Genomic DNA, 18,707 nt, shown 5'->3' with positions numbered 1-18,707 from the left:
GACAAATACAAATGATATGTTCTAAAGTTAATTTTGCCTGACTGCAGTATAACCCTGGGCGTAGTTCCCGTAGTAACGCTACGCCTATCTACGCAAAGTGCACTTCGCACTACGCGAGATACGCATAGCACTACGCAAACTGCGTAGTGTGCTGTTCGTGATGATTGCACAGTGCCGGATGCTTGTCTGCACTGTGCAATCATTGAAAATGGCGAGCTGTCGTTTTCTGCCGCTTAAGTAGATTTTTACTCAAGCGGCAGCTTTCTCAACGCGGACTGGTAATTTCTCATCGCGAGCATACACGACCACTCGCAATGAGAAACCTGACCTCCCCACGTTGAGAATCTCGCCAGGAGGTCTATTTTCCACGCTCGCGATCGGCAGCTTGATGTTGCTGATCGCGAACAAGGAAAAAGTCTCGCCGAGATGTCATTTTGCTTGCTCGCGGTCGCCAACTTGACGTTGAGGACCGCGAGCGAGCAAAAAATGCCAACTATGCTATGCTACGTGTTTTTGCACTGTGCTACGTGCAATTCGCGTAGCGCAAAGTAGCACAAACTACGCAAGCGTAGCGTAGGGGTTCGCCCAGGGTTACTGAGGAGACAGCAAATCGAATTTTCCCTCTCTGTTCTAATTCAGCCTCCCTTTATTTGCAAAATTGGGATATAAAGGAGTATGAATAAAATGTCTGTATATCTGTACTGAGGGGAGAATCCAGCTATACTGTCTGTTCGAAATATAAGAGTCTTGGGGCCATATTATGAGTTATGCAGTCTGTGGACTGCCGTACCAGCGGTTGCTGTCTGACCGCCCGAGCTCGGCAGTCCTACTGTCTTATTATGAGTATTATGAGTTGGGCTGACTGCATTTGCAAGGACTGCGGCTGAACCGATGACACTGCCAGCAAACCACAGACCGTTGAGTTTGTGGTCGGGAAAAAGCAGCTGCTATCTGACTGTACAGAGAGGTTTCACTGCTCTCTGTATTATGAGTTGGCTTTTCCATGAGCTGACCGCGGCGGTGAGGCACCCAGCTTCAAGTCGGCGGAAACAAAAGATTTGGGGTGCGTACTCACCACTTACCTGTTCTTCCCATCAGAGTTCGACGTGGATCCCTTTCTTTAAGGTCTCCCCTTCACAGCAGCATCTTCACCCGAGGACTGTGACTCTGCAGCGATCTACAGGCGAGCCCTTTTTGTACCATTTACCCATTGCCTCGACTTGCCTCATATGGGCTGAACTCCAGCAGTGGGTAGGTGGTATTCTCCACATGCATCATGCATATGTGTGCATTCAACACATATTCAGTCAAAATGTTCATACAGGCATCGATACATATGGAAAACCAATCACCACCGCCACAGATTCTCCTCTGCCACACTGCAGACACCGTGGTAAACTAGTAATATGGCGGTCTGCAGACCTCCAGTGCTGGACTAGATAAGCATTTCTGTATGAAGAAGATAATGTTAAATCGTTAATAAAAGACATTTCTGTTAATTTCCTACAGACCAGTTGTTTGTAACTTCATGTATTAAATTCAACTAAGGAGGTTAATGGGGGTAGATTATATCTGTCAATAATTATGGCAATTGCTTTCTCGGTTTGATGTCTGATTCGTTGGTTATTGTTGGTCATTTCTTAAAAAATTCAATTCTTAAGGCCGCTGTCAACTTCTTTGCTACAGTCACATATATATTTTATGAGAACCCTACAATGTAAGGAATTTATGTACGTTAGTCCAAATTCAAGTCCAATGTGAGAATGTGGAATTCATTGTCTTAAATGAAAAACTTGATGGATGTTTTTCATAAACATTTAATCCTGACTGTCAACCCTCTTTGGCTGATAAAATGTGAATGTTACAGTCAAATCAGAATAATTTTTGTTTTGACAGTAGTGACTGTTTGGTTCATACCCTACCTCCATACAGGCAAGAGAATAGTTTTAATGCCTTTGTGACCTCTCTGCATTTGTTCTTCATGTTCTGTAGATGTTCCGCCCGCTGTCAGTGTTTAACAATAATGACTCATAAGTAAGGGTATGAGTCCGCATGTTCAATTATTCAGTTATTTATTGTCCATTTAAATTGTTCAGGTGTTCGGCTAAAATGTATCATCTTTGTTTTGGATAGATTCACTGTTAGGCCATTATTCTTGTTGTACTGATTGAGGGTCTGGTTTAGATCTCAGTGGACGGGTTACTCCGTCACAACGGTGACAGATATTCGGTCCACCCAAATATAAATCCCATAGGATATAATGGGATTTATATTTCAGCGGACAGGATATCCGTCGCGGTTGTGACGGAGAAACCCGTCTGCTGAGATCTACATAAGGCCCTAAGGCAATTAAGTTGATGTTGAAGACTGCTTTGTGTTTTAGATATGATAATAAAGCAGTGCTTAATTTGAGCCTGTGGTTTCCAGTGCTCAGCACCGGCACTTACCTGTCACAAGTTGGCGCTGTCTGGCTAATTTAGAGATGACCACAACAACAGTGAATTATTAATTCAATATACAAACTAGTACCTGCCACCCAAGCCATTCTTATAGCTTTGGGGACCTGGAATAGTCTGAACTGTCATACTAGTAGGTGTGTGATGGTTAGTAGTTGTGTTGTTAAGATCATTGGCAGCATGGCATTTAACAAATTAAGCACTGTAAATAAAGTCATTGCATAGGCTAAATAACTTTTTTTGAAGTGACAATTTAGGTCGAAAGACTGCCAGGAATCAAAATTATTTGGGAGATTGTCTAGATACATAGACAGTAGTGATAGAGCATGCACCCCATTGTTTAAGCCTGTTTTCTGATGGAATTTTAGAAGCCAAAGCAAGACCTTTAGTTAGTTTCACTTTTACCCATGTTCCTTTCTGGTAGTTCCACCCAAAAATGTAGCAAGGTGTTGCCAGTGCCCCAGGTATTTAATTTGTGCCAAAGCCCGATTATATCAATTTTAACAAAGGCTGTTAAATAGCATATGAAGCAGGCAAAAATATTATTTCTCTTGTTTCCTATATGTTCTTATTAAGTATACTGAGGACCATTATATTGTTGGGTGTCAAGATGGCTGGCCTACAATTAGTTTGACTGAATTTTATAACATTTTTGCTTTCAGCCATTTTTCTAGTTTTTTTGTACAAACTGTGCAAATATATTACCATCTGTGTCCAGGAGGGCTATTAATCGGTAGTTACTTAGTTTACTCCTGGGACTTTTTTTTGTGTTGTGGTTGAAGTATTGACCCTTTCCATGACTTAGGAATTTATCCGGTCTCCGTGATGTTGGTGAATAGGTGTGCTAAAGAATTGCTCCAAAATAAGGGAATTTGTTTAAAAACAACTATTGGAATTCCATTCACCAGTCACTACCCCACATTTTATGTGCATTGTACCATTTTCTTTTTTTCCTTTGCAATAACTTGTTTTTTAGGATATTGATTATTTCTAAAATCGTATCATAAAAATGTTATTTCTGATATAGTGCTCAATGGGGACTACGACTTTTACGACAATACATGTTTGTTTGTGAATACATTTATTGGTCCCTGTGAGAAAAGTGGATTATTAGTTGGGGTGGTTGTGAGACCCCACTAAGTAATAATGTCACTAATCTATATCAGGTTCAGTTAGGTTTCTTTCAGTCAAACCTTAGCTCAGTCCTGGATTGCTGTGGTACAGACAAGTCAGGTTTAACTTGAAGGAAAACAAGTGTAAAGCATTTATCAGTAGCAAAATAGCTAATAGGTAAGAAATGCAACACAATAAAAACCACACTCCAATTTGTTGAAGGGTACCGGAGTTATGATTTTAGCAAAGTTTTTATAAGACACTATTTCTCACTCCTAATGGTATCCTATGAGATTCGAACAAGAGGATCCAGGGCAAAGTTTCAGGCCAACCGTGATGGATTTCGGGGTTGGATGCTGGTGCCGGATTGGTCCCAGTCCAGATTTTATCTTTGCACTCAGAAACTTCTCTGGCTCTTTTTTCCATCGACGGTCATGTCGATGGGGTCCTCTTCAGCTTCAGTTCGGCTTTAGGTTCGATGTTGAAGGATCCGTAAAGTCCATGGGTCCAGTTAAGCCATGGTTCTCAATGGCGTTTTAGGATAAAAACGAACCGGCAACAACTACAAACGAACCGGGGCCACTGGCCTTACTACAGTGAAAACGAGAATTGCGAGTTTTTACTTTCATGACATGTATAGATCTATAGGTTTAACATGTCCTTCTGGTTAATATCCAGCCCACTGCCATTGGGGTTTTTAGTCCTGTCTAAGGGGTGACTTATAAACATTAAAAAGGAAGGTTTGGGCTTGATGTAGGAAAGTGCCTCTTTACCATGGTTAGCCCCACTTTTTGCTTGATGTCTTATGTGATTTAGAACTATAAGTGCACTGGGTCCTTGCAAACCATGTTCCCAGTGCCAGATGACATTCCCAAAACTGTACCACGATTGGCACAACTTCAGCCACCCCAGTAAGTCCCTAGTAAAGGGTACCCCTGGTACCTAGGGCATGGGTACTGTAGAGAGTCCACTGGGGCTGCAGCAAGAATTGCACAACCCCAGAGACCCCTCACCAAGACCATGCAAACTGCCACTGCAGGCTGCGTGTCTTGGTGCAGAGAAAACTAAAGAGGCGACATGGCACACGACCCTGTGTGCCATGCCCCCACATACTGCATGAGGTATAGGTTAGTCCCCCCTACTGCAGGCCTTACAGCCCAATGGCAGGGTGCACTATAGCCCATGTATGGACATAATTGCATAAGCAGATATGATCCTGCAATATCTGAGCCATTCTTGGATATTGTAAGTGCACAGGGAAGCCATAGAGAGTACATGGGCTGAATACTTGTCATTACGAGTTTCCTACCTCCATGATGGCTCCACTGTACCCTTAGATGTTTGGTACCAAACATCTTGTCTTAATAAATCCTCACTATTGCCAGTGTTGGATTTATTAATAAATGCACACAGGAGACCCTTTAGAGAGTCTCTGAAAACCTACCAAGCACTGGTGTGGTCTCTGGCTAGTCATAGCCAGCCTGCCACCACCAGACCTGTTTCTAACCTCATGGGGTGAGAGCTCGTGCTCTCAGAGGCCAGAAACAAAGCCTGCTCTGGGCGGAGGTGCTTCACACCTCCTCCAGACCAGAATGGTCTTCCAGGGCTGGAAGCTTCAAAGATGATGCCGCCTTTGAAGTGCTATCCAGGCTTCCCTAGATAGTGGGGGATGCCAACCCCCTAGCCAGCTCCACATTTGGCGGGAGAACAGGTGGGAAAAATTAGTTAGATGAGGTGGAGTGTCCACATTTAGCCAGCAGCTCCCCTAAGGTGTGGCAGGCGATGTGAACCCCTCTTTTGAAAATTCACCATCTTGAGATGGTGGGAAAACAACCTGTCAGGGGTAGGGTAGTGACCCTTCCCACAGGAAATGGTCACTTAGAGGGTGTAGACACCCTAAAGGTTGGTAGCCCATTTACTGCTACCTGCCTCCCCCTTTAAGGTCCCTAAATGTAGTACTTAGGTGGCATCCCTGCACCTTGAACCGGAGATTCGATGGACAAGAAGATACGGACAAAAAACACTGCTGTCCAAGAACTGAAGCCATGCTGCAGAGAAATTGGCACCAAACCCTGCCTGCTGCCTCAAGGTTTCGACAATCATGCTTGTACAGTCTTGTCCTGAACCTGTAAGGACTCCAAGAACCAATGCTCCTGCATACCTTCAAGAAACTGCCAAGAACCTCCCTTGGAAGGTATCACTACCCTGTACACCGCAGGCACCGAACCCGGTAAATCCGGTTTGTTGACTTGCTACTCCCTGACGACTCCGACACAGCCCCAAAACAAGAAGAGGTACATCTGCTCCGGAGGGTCAAATCGGTCTCCTCGCCAAATTTGAAGACACCAGGACCTACCAGAGCTGCACCATACCAATACCGGACTTCCTTCAGCAAAAAGTGCAACCAAGAGTCCACTCCAGACTCCAATCATCTCAGAAGCAAGCACCCGTTAAGGGACATCGAAACCCCGAGGCCCACGCCTTGAGTGGCCCAGCTGTCCCTGAATTGCCTCTCCAAGTTGCCTAACCGCGAGGACATCTCGACACACAGCGCCTGGCTGATCTATCTGCTCTGCACCCAGCCTGACTAGACTCCGGTAACGAAGATCCAGCTGTGCTCCTGTGGTCTTGAGATCCTTGTAACCTCCGCCCCCTATTCGGAACCCCCAGACTTACTACTAAGTCCTACTGTGCAGTGTCTTTTCAAGCGGCCCCCTTCGTCGTAATGCACCAGCTACCAACAACCTTAGCACCGTGCTCCCTGTCGAATCCGGGATGCTCCTGATCTTCTGCCACAGGAAAATCGGACCTGGTCCTGCTATCGACTTAAAATGAGAAGGTTAAAGCAATGCCTGATTTTAAATGCACTTTTCTCCATTGACTTCAATAGTGCATAATTGCACACAAAAGTGATATATTTTACGAACTGTGAAAAGTTGTAACTTTAAAAGTTCTTACTGTAAATTGAAGTTCTTGGCTTTAAAAATTACATAACAATTGATACTATTTTTATAAATTCGGCTTTAATTTATTCTTGAGTGTCTCATTTATTACCTCTGTGAGTACAACAAATGCTTAGCACTACCCTCTGATAAGCCTAACTGCTCGCCCACACTTTACTACTTTAGCCTCTGTAAACCAATAAGGGACTCACTGGACTCTCTGCATACTGCACTTCATTTTAGTGCACTATATAAAGAGCCAGCTTCCTACAGTTGACAAAAGGGTCATTGTGCCATATCGAGTAGGCAGTTTAAAAGATACCTGACAATGCTTAATGGCAGACCTACAGCTATGTTTTCACTTTGTCAAAGCAGTATTGGCACAACAAGGTGACATTTAATTTACTAGCCCAGAGTACGCTTGTTATCATATATTATGGACTTATATGACTTAAGATATGCCAATCAGGTATTAGTCAATTGTACATATTCTTTTAGGGGGTCAGAGTGCATGCACTGCGGCCTGGTCAGCAGGGCCCAGTGCATTTCAGAGTCAAAAAACAAGCAATATCAGTCCCAAAATGTGAGGTGAGGGGTGGTCAAAGATCTCTTTCCTTACAATCCCCTTAAATATTACCAAAAATGCAATAACTAACTTCCAAGGAACCATAGGTTTCACTATGTATAATTCTACTAGGTGCCCAGGAATACAGGGTTGCCACTTATATCCTCAGCTATTGTTCTCCAGTTAAACCCAGTCCACTTTTAAAGTAGTCTAACCTCATCTGGGTTGCCTCCCAAGGGTTTATTCTAAAGGGTCTACAGCATAGGCATCGAGCACAGACAACCTCTTGGAAATGATCATAGAGTTTTATATTCAGTTTTTCAGATGCTAAGATTTCTGGCTGAGAAAATGTACCAGGACAAGTGTGTATTCATAATAAATTGGAGAAATCCTTGTAGTATACACAGCTGGTATGTATTTCTCAAGATCAAAGATGTGAGAGGTGATTCTTAGTGTATCAGAATTACTGAAGAAAAAATGGAACAAAACTATTGTGACGCACAGCCAACACGTGTTCCGCCCCCTAGTGGCTTGCAAGCTCTTCAAGGCTGTAGTTTTGATGATACCAAGCTATAGAATAAATGTGTACACAAAACAAAAAAAGTATATAGTGATAAAGGTGTGTCCAATAATGTCAATCCATTTTCCAAATAATAAAGATTGTTTTGTATATATGCTGTTGGTATTTCAGATCATACCGTAACATATGAACAGTGAAGGGAAAGGGGGAAAGTAAGAAGTAAGGAAAAAACGAATATAGTACATTATCAGAATTACAAGCATGTGCGAAAGAATGTTAATTAGCATTACATGATAGTACATTTATATCCATATTGTATTGGATCCATTGTGGCATGTTAACAGTGTTTCCAACAAGGTAGTCAGACCCAGAGACGAGTAGAGCCACAATCGAGAACATTCGCTAATAAATTGTAAAATAGTAAGCCATATACACATGTTCATGAACGTATGTATATGGCTTCACTTACTATTTTACAATAATTTTTCCGATTTATTATGAATACACTCACTTGTCCTGGTACATTTTCTCAGCTACTGAACTAATGGGTGAGGGGTAATGGGTAAGGGGTTTCCCACTACCAAGGGCAAGTGTCAATACAATCATCCTAAATAGTACGCAGGTTGGGCTAAAAATCTGGATATCACTCCTTCGAGCCTTGCAGCACTAAGATTTGTGGGCCTTGGCCAATCCCTGCACGCTCATCGGGGTACGTTAGATGAAACCTTTCCAAGCCCTATTGAGCTGGCGTCACTGATGGTGGGAAAAGGGCTGACAAAAGGAGTTATACAGCCATGAAACTGCTGTAGCTCACTTAGGGCAAGAAAAGTTATATATTTCATACTGTCAGAAAATATGATTTCTGTGAAACCTGAGTACAGATTATATCACCACACTGAATTTGGTTTATTGTATATATTCTCTTATACAGGAAAGGTCTAGCACGGAGGGGCTGACAAGCTCTTCAGTTTGGTCAAACTGCATGACAATAATCTGAGGATGTTGAAGTAAGACTACTTCTTTCACAGCCTCATACTGGTAGAAGAATTGTAACCTTACATGGCACCTGTATATTGACTGTTGGTTTACAATGGGCTCATTATTATTAAATGCACCCACTAAGTGTCAATATATTGTCAAATGAAGTCATATTTTCAATAGCAACGGCTGAGTGCAAAAGGGCAGAGCACATCATTTTAAGCAGATCACACGGGCTTCAGACCATTTTAACAAGCATCAGACCACAGGAGACATAAACAATCAAGAAGTCCAAATAAAAAACTCAGGAGCACCCATAAAGCAAGTTGATTTTCAACAGTATGCAATAGAAAAATATGCTTGCAATTTATATTGCCATATAGGGTTTGGCCTAAACAGACTGTGTGCAAGAAATCATCAAGTCCAGAGAGCTCAAGTCATACAATCATCAATTACACAAAGTATGTGTGTCTTCGGTATGACATGAAGATACTGAAGCTTGGCAATCTTTATGTTTCCTTTAATAGGTCATCAGGCAAGAACACAAACAGCCAGCCGACACGTGTTTCGTCAGAGAAATAGTCAAACTCTGACTCTTCAGGGCTAAAGAACAGGAAGTAATCCAAAACAGGAAAAATATAATACTCATACGTCAAATCAAGACACGAATAATTGTTCAATCAGCCTTGTAAGACAAAAAGACTGGGCATATGGCTATAAACAAGATCCTCAGGAGAAGAGATATTAATCCACGTAAGTCACACCAGTGCAACACCCGAACAACACGGATCCTTCCAATAGATATCAATACATGTTCCAAAATCACAGGGTTCTTTGCATCGCTTGGAGTGTCTTGGTAGACACACACACGTGTCTCCAAGCGATGCAAAGAACCCTGTGATTTTGGAACATGTATTGATATCTATTGAAAGGATCCGTGTTGTTCGGGTGTTGCACTGGTGTGACTTACGTGGATTAATATCTCTTCTCCTGAGGATCTTGTTTATAGCCATATGCCCAGTCTTTTTGTCTTACAAGGCTGATTGAACAATTATTCGTGTCTTGATTTGACGTATGAGTATTATATTTTTCCTGTTTTGGATTACTTCCTGTTCTTTAGCCCTGAAGAGTCAGAGTTTGACTATTTCTCTGATGAAACACGTGTCGGCTGGCTGTTTGTGTTCTTGCCTGATGACCTATTAAAGGAAACATAAAGATTGCCAAGCTTCAGTATCTTCATGTCATACCGAAGACACACATACTTTGTGTAATTGATGATTGTATCTTGGTAGACACACACACGTGTCTCCAAGCGATGCAAAGAACCCTGTGATTTTGGAACATGTATTGATATCTATTGGAAGGATCCGTGTTGTTCGGGTGTTGCACTGGTGTGACTTACGTGGATTAATATCTCTTCTCCTGAGGATCTTGTTTATAGCCATATGCCCAGTCTTTTTGTCTTACAAGGCTGATTGAACAATTATTCGTATCTTGATTTGACGTATGAGTATTATATTTTTCCTGTTTTGGATTACTTCCTGTTCTTTAGCCCTGAAGAGTCAGAGTTTGACTATTTCTCTGACGAAACACGTGTCGGCTGGCTGTTTGTGTTCTTGCCTGATGACCTATTAAAGGAAACATAAAGATTGCCAAGCTTCAGTATCTTCATGTCATACCGAAGACACACATACTTTGTGTAATTGATGATTGTATGAGTGCACGGGACTGTTCTTATATGTTCAAGTGTGGGTTTCTCCCATACTGATTGAGGGGTTTTAGGGCCTTCCCCTCCCTGCTAGCACCATACTATTTACCTATTTTGCATTGGTGATACTATTGCGTATATCTGGTGTGTGCGCCATTATCTTCCTGTCCATAAAACCCTTTCTTTGTGGTATTTAGCTCAAGTCATACTCATCGCAAGTGAGACTTACATATTTTAATGTCAGGTTGAAATCTCACGCACACCAGGGCACATTTCTTATGATGAGGAGGGTTTGAACCTAGTATCCAGATGTGACCTTTCAAAGCTCAGCTGAAAGCTGGGTCATTGTAGCATCTTCGCCCCAGCTGATGAGCTTTTGCAGCCCTTTCAGGTGAGAGGAATAAACACTTCAGACACAGAAGAGTTATGCCGCCTTAAGGTAGGGATGAATTGTTTCCTCCATTTAATTTGATGACCTGCATATATTACTCCTTCAATGGAATTATATACTATATGATGACTTTAGCAAGGTTTGTTTCGATTTAACAAATGTTTCATTGTTTACCGACTATAAAGCAATTCATATAGTAATACATAAAGAATTAAAAATGGTTATGTCGGAATCCCTTTCAGAGGGCCATGTGGCAAGCAGGAGTTAATGAGCCCAACTGTGATGGTTGAAGCATTTTACTCCTGCTGTCCGATGGCCCAACCTACTATGGATCCTGAAAAACTAGGCCAAATACCTCTTCAGCACTTCACTCTCAGTGGTAGTGCAGGTCGAGCAGTCCAAGGCATCTCAGGAGAGGTAGGTAGATACGGGGGTGAACACAGGCTGACAACCTAAAATACGCAAAGCAGCACCTATAACTGATTTTCCAGTCAGATTCTTGCTTTATTGAAACAAAGGAGTATTTATGTAAGACCACAAAGTAAAATGTGACATCCACAAACATACCTTACAGTCCCCTAAGGTCAGGACTCTAGTGTCTCATAGGCAGGTCTCTGAGTCCCACACCCCTCCAGCTAGTGGTAGTGTTTATTCTCCATTCACAATAGGCAACATTCAGGTTAAGCCACACTAGGAGTCCGAGTCTCAGGAGTCCGATTCTGACTCTCGGTTAAAGTCAAAAGTGTTCCAGCACCAGCACCCTATTTGACCAGCAAGTTCTCAGGTCATCTAGCCCGAAAATCAGTCTTACCCACACCAGCAGGATTCAAGTGACTGGGGTTTCTGAGTGCACCTCCTTCATAGGTACCGAAGCTGCAGCAGATGTCTCCAGTAAGTCTTTCACACGTGGCCCAGAAGTGTCCTTGAGTTCTTCACACGCTGCCATCCAGCGGCAGCAGCCAGGGGGTTCTGGATGCTCCTCGGTTGCTTGATAATTTCCCGGAGTTCCTTTTTATGGATAATAGGGATGCAACAATTCTGGTGCTAGTCCTCAGTTACAGCTTGGGCTCGCTTGGGTCACCACTATGGCCTTCTTCCTCTGTCGACAATTTCGACCAGACCACATTCTTGCTTTGGACCAGTGGCACCCCTCTGCAAATGGGCTATCACTCGATCACTACAGCAGCACACTGTACGGCTGCCACAACTGGCATACTGGGGGGGTCTCAAACTTGATACCACACACGGGCTATGGCCTGATCATCACTGCAGCAATCCTCACGGCAGCTCCACCTGGCATAAGGGGTTGCTGACATGATACTGCACATGGGCTGTGGTCCGATACGCATTGCAGCAATGTTCACAGTGGCCCCAACGTTGAATATCGAGTTGCTTACTTAGGTCTGTGCACGGGCAATGACTTGTTCGGTGCAACAACGGTCCCGACTCACTTCATGGAGGTCCTCCTTTGGCATATGGAGGTTGCTGACTTTTCCCTGCACACAGGCAATGACCCAATTAGTGCATCTGCCGTCTCCTCATACCTCGCTATGGGGATCCACTCGCCAGGAACCCTCCACTGGACCTCGCTGCCTGCAACGCTCTCCTCTTCCTCACAAGGCACACTGGTCTTGGTAAGCAGGCAGGCGCAGGTGCTGCAGGCTCCCAAGGCAATTGGTCTTGGATTTCCTAGGTAATGTCCTTTCACCCAGATGGAAGACTAGCAGGCTTTGGCCCCCAGTCCTGGTCACAGGCATAAGTCTTGCAGAGCTTCTCTCCTCCTTGCACAAACTAGCTGCCTGCTTGATAGTTGACAAGCTCTCCTTTTTGTCAATTTCCAGACACCAAATGTGATTTAGAGTCTGAGCCTTTAAACTTTATGTTGGGGCCAAATAGCTCCACAACACAGGCCATGGGAGGGACTACAGGTTCACACCTGGATGTCAGCCACAATGATATGTGTATCAAAAGGTTAACCCCCCACGCTCTTACAGGCGGCAACCACAGGGGCCGTCACGGGCGGCACAGGGTCTAGCTACGCCACTGGCCCAGGATGATGTGACTTCTGTGGTTGTCACAAGATTTTGTTACTGAGAAGCAGTTGCAAACCTTAAACATTTACTAAAAACACACATTTTACTCATTTCCGTGAGGTAAATTTCTAGAATCAAGCAAAAACCAAAGGAAATGATGGACGGAGTGTTGAACATTGCAAGCACTCACCCCCAGTCAACTGATCTGGGTTTAATCCATCACCGTTCTTTAGCCCACTCTGCCACCCCAGTTCAGACATGGCCATATGCAAATCAGTCTGACCCTGTGCCTCATGGGAACAGTCCAGCCCGAACTGCCAAGCCATGTCTTCCCTGGACCGGAAACAAGCTTCCTAGGACCGGTTTCTGGCATTTCAGCCGTCTTCAGCCAGGCTTGCTTGAATCCAGTGGCAAAGTGAGCAAGGGACTCACGTCTGAGCATACCCTGCCAACTTATGGCGAACAAAGCAAAAACCAAAGGAAATGATGGACGGAGTGTTGAACATTGCAAGCACTCACCCCCAGTCAACTGATCTGGGTTTAATCCATCACCGTTCTTAAGCCCACTTTCTAGAATCTGCAGGATCCACAATTTTCCTACCACCCAGCGTTTCCAAACCTAGACATTTTTGAAAAACAGACACCTCTTTAACGGTTTTGCTGCCAACATCTAATATTTGCGAAACCAGTGCTTTAAATGGGTTGGTACTGTCAGGTGCTGAATACAATCACTTTTTAGGTCTCGCCTGGGGTAGGCTGCACGCATGCGCAGTCTCGCTGGCGAGACTTAATGATATGGGGTAATTTCTGTAAGGGGCATTAAGCACGTCCCTCTTTTCCATTGGCTGGAGTCACCGTTTATGCTAAACGGTGACCAGCCATTGGAAAAGAGCTCCTTGTGACGTATTCGCTCAGCTTTTTCGGCCGTCCCATTTGTACGGCCTCGCCTGCTTTGCGTTTGTCGCAAAAGGTTTCTTATCTTTATGGGGCCAAACACATGGCCCCATAAAGACAAGAAACCTTTTAGCAGGCGAGAAAGCCGAGCAAATACGTCATGGCAAGCACGTGTTTATTTTATATTGAATAGGATTACCTTCCCACTTCCCTCCCTCCCCCACCCCCCGTGTAAACTCGCCCGCATGTTTCGCCGGCCGCAACTGCTTCAGTTCGCTTTTTGGTTTTGTTAATCTGCCCTTTCCGGTCCTCTGGAAATGTGATTGTGGTCAATCTATTAACAACTTTTGACAGAAAAGCCATATATCTACCACCAGGCGCTTTCAAAGACTCACTAATAGGTTATTAAGTCTCCAAGAGCTTGTGACCGGAAGCACGTTAGGTCATCAGCGCCGAGAAGCACAAATGGACGTTTGTGCGCTATATGTGTTCTTGGTCGGTTAGTGAATCTCGGATATTTTTGGGAGCTGAACGAGATCTGCTGCTGTCTCATGGTAGATGTCATTTCATTATGTCTTTAAGCACTTCGCATGAAAACATTAGCTTCTTGGTGCTGCATTTTTTCAGAAGGGTTCTTTTCCTCAGGGGAAAGTGTTTATGTCAGGAAACACAACCTTGTGTCAGTAGAATAGATTTGGGTTTCCATGAAAAACATCACTCAGCTTATCATAAATAATCTTATCTTAAATAAACATAGAAGATTTTTTTAAAACATGTGGTCATCAGAATGTGCACGGCTCGGTTATGCGCAAACTCCCGTCCTACCCGGGCTGCATACCTCGAGAGCGTGCGTGTACATTTTTCAGAACTCGAAGCCTATATTCGGATGACTCAAAGTTTGGCCGTCCATACAAACTGTAGTTTTCAAATCCTAGAAGATAGACCGGTCTGTTAACACGCCTAGCACTAAAATGCTCCACATTGTCCAACAGCACTAAAGAAACACTTAAATGCAATGACACTATATTTTGGGCTGGTGCCGCTAAGCCTTTCTTTCCCAAGATGTCCTAAAATCTGAGGTGTCTCGAACAGTGCGCACCCAAATGAGGTATAACATTGTGTGTAAGGTTATCACCTAAACACAAGTTTCAAGTTGATTCAGTTTGATTCAAGCCAGTTTACCAATGCAAATATTACACCCAGGACCCATCAACAGACTTGCATGTTATTTGTTGATTGTACAGCTCAACTTATTGGTCTGCTGTTTGGCTTGAATTGCTGTTGTGATATTGTTTTAGATGTTAAAAAAGTGCAGTGCATGAGGTGTTCTCATCCTCCCCTCCTCTCAGCATTAGGCTGGCACTTGACATCAGATGCTCTATTGGTTTAGTGCACTGAATGTGTAGCTTTAATGTTCTCTTGGTGTGGCACGTTATATGACCGGCTGGGCATATGGATTGGGTGATCTTGCATGGTATGCTCCGTGGTGCTGTGTTCTATTGTTGCAGTAAAGTCCTGATGGTGTAGTTCAGTCTACTAAAGCTTGGATAATATACTGGAGCAGTGATTGTATGTTCCATTGGTGCAGTGTGTTCAGTGTTTTGTTTGTGCTGTAGGTTCTGTTGGTAAAGTGCTGAACAGTCCTGTCGGTGCTGTGCTTGGTATGTGCTTTGATTCAGTGCAACTAAATGTTTTTTTTAAGTGGTGCATTCAGTGTTCTGTTTGTGCAGTCATTCTAAGTGCTATCTCCTCAGGCATTACTACATATTATGTTGGTGCAGTGCTTGAAAGGTTCTGGTAGTGCTGTACTTGGTATGTTCTCTCGTTTGGGGAGCTTAGGTGTCCTTCTGATGTTTCCTCGTGCAGTGCATTAGAGGTTCGTTTAGTGCCAGTGTCTTAATGGGCTCGTCGCTCCAGGAAAATATCGCCTGGCCCTCAATTTGTTTTAATATGGACTCTCTGAGCCAAGGGGAGTCAAATGCACACTCATCGTTCAGAATTGCCAGGAAAAGGCAGACCCATCCATCTAAATGTCCCCACGTTTGATTTGTATAATGCAATAGAGATCACAGGGGTGACCTTAGTAGGACCCACGGGGTGCGGGGTGTTGAGGGGCCGGGCCGGGGACTGGACAGGGTCATCAGACCTCAGAGTGGTTGACACCTCGCTGCTTTCTCAAATTTGCTCAAAAATGCACAATTTGCCCACTCTTTTTTCAAAATTTTCTCGGGGGGAGACCCACCCTAAACCCACCGTAGGTAGTTCGGGCAAGCGAGCCGGGCTCGCTCGCTCCACACTGTGCAGTATGACAATTTGTTTACACCCCGAGACATTCAAATGTCACCATCCACCACTGCCTGCTTGTCTCGGAGAGGAGAGATACCGGGGCTGACCAGCAGCATCGTGATCTGAGTGAGTTTTCGGTGCAGGTTTTTAAAGTTACTAGCTGCCCCTGTGTTATCTGCTGGAAGCTGCTGTCATAGTGCAGGGAGGTGACGGTGTTTGGCACCACTACCCTGCTTGTACGCAACCAGAGTCCCCACGCTGGTGATATATGACGGAGCAGCACCCATGAAAATACATTATGATGAATGAAGAGGCTTAATGGTATATGGTGCACCGTGCGAGCTGGCGCGTGCGTGCCTTATCACAATGCAAGAATCTAAGCCTCCTCCTCCTCTGGCCAGAACTCAGCGTCCAATCACTTTTTGTAGAGGAAGAATCCAAGTTAATGACCAGAAACTGCACAGCAGGAACGAAGGAATATTTATTGAAGACTAGCAATGTAAAGGATACAGATAGGCCCCCCAGCAATGAATTCCGTTATCATCCAGCCCAGGTCTTTGACATACTCCCCGCATCTCCAGCAGGGTCCCATCATACAAGGACTGCGTAGCAGTTGCTCAGCCAACATTTCTTAATCCACTGCACGAGCACGCCACAACAGGTGCCAAGCGTGTGCTGGCCTGGCAGATCATCATACACCAATTTGAATGTGCACAATAAACATTTAAAGCAAGCATGAGCACGACAGCATAAACAATGTCACCATGCTTTCACACCCTCTACTTTCAAATTCCACCGGCCACCACTGAAAACTGCATAAAAAGGAAAAAACAAAGCATAAGCATAACAAACATTGAAAATGCAATAGGTCTTGCCTTAGATTAAGTTAAAGCCATTTGCTTTGCTAGTGGTATTGTATAGCAAAGCAAATGGCTTTAACTTAATGAAAGGCGAGACCTATTGCATTTTTAATGCTTGTTATTTTGAGAAGGAGAGTATCTGCACTTCTCAGCAGAGCTTTAATACTTTTAAACGGAGTGTACAGGCACTTGTCACAAAGCAAGTAGAATACTCTGGTACAGTGTACCAGCACTTCTGTTTTTCCATTTCAAGCAGTGTGTGACAATTGAAACAAAGTTTCCTTGTAATTTTAAGAGTTTTACATTCATTTAGAAGCATCTGGGAACCCATTGGGCACCGGCCGTTACGGGAGAGCAGTCCACAGATGCGATGCCTCTTTGGTAAATCTGACTACGCGGTTGTTCTGGCAACCTCGTCCCTACCCCCGCCCTTCCACGGACTATATCACAGCCGAAGGCCCAGGCAGCGGGCAGCTGTTCCCGGACTCTCCGCCAGTCTTAAAATGGCCGCCGTGCCGAGGACTCGCTGAGCAGTGCTCCCCCCTCCGCCGCCGCTGCTGCCACCTTTCCGGCTTCCTCCCCCGCCCGCTGCTGCCGGAGCTGCCTTCCCTGGAAACCTCGCTCCGTATAGCGCAGCCTCGGAGCCTTCTGCGGCGCGGCGCTCCGGCGAGGGCTGGGCGGCACCGTTAGCATCGCGACTGTCAACGGCGGCACATCCTCCCCAGGCCCAGCAGCAGCCGCACCGGTGAGAGGTGAATGCGTCTCCCGCCGCTATTGTCCTGAGGGTGTCTGTTCAGGCTCTTCTCACCCCACTTAAGGCACGGGCACTAAATGAGGGCCCTTTTCGCAAACAAAGGGGGGGGGGGCGTTGACAAGTTTCATTATCTTCTGTCATTGTTTTTGTTTAACGGGCAGTTTTATTATTATTTAAATTTTTCTCCTTTAATTTTATTTCCCTCCCACTGCCAGCAATGAAAAACAAAACCACCCATCCGCTTCTGTTACAGATGAAACTTCCTCTCCCGAGTGACATCCATTACTGGATGAGCATGAACTGTCACCACTTTATGCCCAATTCCTTTTAATTAACGATGCATGTTTCACAGGCCCAGCAAAGTATGATCATGTCTAGCGGTACGTTTTAAAAACTGAATCGCTAGGAGAAATAAGCCCACGGGATAAATGTTTTAATGCGTTTTTATTTTGTTGGTAAAGGTTTTCCATACAACAGACTTTGTTGTGGTGTTATACGTTGCATTTGGGCAGATGGTAGTTGTATTTGTAATGCTTTTTGTGCGTAAGATGATGCCTCCCTCTCCCATTCTGTAAATACATGAATAATTTATATGTTGAATGGCTACCGGTCTGCATGTGAAAATGGTGTCGTAGTCCTTGGAAACACTGCCATTCCGAGCACCGAAACGCACATTAAGTATGCTGTTGTTGCTCTTATTCTATGGAGTGGTCAGGGGCGCATTTATTCGAGAAGCTCACGTTTGACGCGGTAGATGGCGATGAATGCACCTTGCCTGCTTATTGGATGCTATGTTTATTATTTTGTCTAGGTTTTTGTGCCACCACCATACGTTCGCTTCAGAGCGCTTAGACGGGAACCGGGGGTGTGGAGGGGGGCGGATGGAAAGTTGGAATAGCTAGTTATTGACTACTTCGTGGGTGTATAGAAAAACTCGTCTTATTCTGTTTGTATTTGAAGACCAACTGTGTTTTGGAAAGGTCTTGAAAATTAGTCAGAAAGTGGTTGTTTTTATCCGGTCGGCATTAATCAGTGCCGTCGATATTTATTGTCAAATAGGTATAATCGACAGTAGGCTGCAGTCTTTTTCTTGCACACTGTTGTTTCACATAGAGCTGTCATGTTGAAAGTAGGATGTACTTACGTTTCTGTAAGCCACCTAACACCTTTTGGAAAGAAGAAAGCACTTCCTTTCTGCAGTACAGTG

At 44.3% G+C, this 18,707-nt stretch overlaps 1 protein-coding gene across 2 annotated transcripts in view; it reads left to right on the top strand.

The window, feature by feature from the left end:
- Window positions 1–17,240: 17,240 nt before the first annotated feature.
- Window positions 17,241–18,707, top strand: part of C7H5orf24 (chromosome 7 C5orf24 homolog) — a 49,452-nt gene continuing 47,985 nt past the window's right edge. The window contains exon 1 of one of the 2 annotated variants that reach the window (XM_085617989.1): window positions 17,241–17,491. The gene's annotated coding sequence lies outside the window, so the exon portion shown is untranslated. Of the gene's footprint in view, window positions 17,499–18,707 lie in introns of both variants that reach the window. The other variant, XM_085617988.1, reaches the window with a different exon arrangement.

This window comes from Triturus cristatus, chromosome 7 (assembly GCF_964204655.1).
Source record: "Triturus cristatus chromosome 7, aTriCri1.1, whole genome shotgun sequence".
Classification (NCBI taxonomy): domain Eukaryota; kingdom Metazoa; phylum Chordata; class Amphibia; order Caudata; family Salamandridae; genus Triturus; species Triturus cristatus.
This window is presented reverse-complemented; position numbering and strand designations above follow the sequence as displayed.